Here is a 931-nt window from a genome sequence, read left to right as displayed (position 1 = left end):
CCCTATCGTGCCACAATGACCTCACGCTAAACTTAAACACACATCACGAGTGAAAACCTCCCGAGATGAGATGTCTTGACAAACATTGGTTGCATGCAGGCCATGCAAAATTAGGTAGGTATTGTTACATGGCTGTCTGGAATTCGTAGTTGACCAACATTTCATGACTAATATTAGCATATGTTTCATATTCATTTCTATTTAACTCAGCTTGTTCAAAAATAATTTAAGCAAATATGTATAGCATAGCATCTGGGGCAGCCAAGGTTTTCGTATGACATTCAGGAACCGACGTCATAAATGGCATGTACATGGAAAGGATGAACGTTGAAAATAAGCAAGAGACATCTGAGTACTCAACTCAGCGATTTATAAATTTTTGACAAACAAATGAAGCAAAATTAGAACCTTGCTGCAAGAGGGGCAACGTCCAAATAGGCTGAAGTGAGCTCAGCTAACGTCAAAGAAAGTCGACAAAATTGTGAAACAAACCCATAGACAAAAAATTTGTTAAAAATACGAGCAACTTGCACTAATAAGCCAATTGTTCAAGCCAGCTATTTCGCCCAATAAAATTGCAATTTTATTCGGCTGATAACTAGCCGCCCTTATATTAGCCGCCCTATTATAGCGGAAATATTGTTCTTACAATTCAAAGAACTTGAATTGTTTTGAGGCGCTGGCTTCACGAATGGAAGATCATCAAACTTCCAGTTTTATCGAGGCGCTATAGGTGTAAAAATATGAAAGAGAATCCAAAATTTTCTGACACCTGAAAAAGACAGCACACCATGGCAATCCTTGTCTTTTATTATTATGCAAGAAAACAATTTCTCGGCAAATATTTATTTCAAAAACTTAAGAAAAAAAATGCAAATCAAATATCAAAAAAAATGAGAAAAATTCAGGGTTTTAAGGGAGCTCTGAAATA

Source organism: Convolutriloba macropyga, chromosome 2 (genome assembly GCF_964194025.1).
Source record: "Convolutriloba macropyga chromosome 2, txConMacr16.3, whole genome shotgun sequence".
Classification (NCBI taxonomy): domain Eukaryota; kingdom Metazoa; phylum Xenacoelomorpha; order Acoela; family Convolutidae; genus Convolutriloba; species Convolutriloba macropyga.
The sequence above is the reverse complement of the archived record's forward strand: the minus strand, read 5'-3'. Positions refer to the sequence as shown.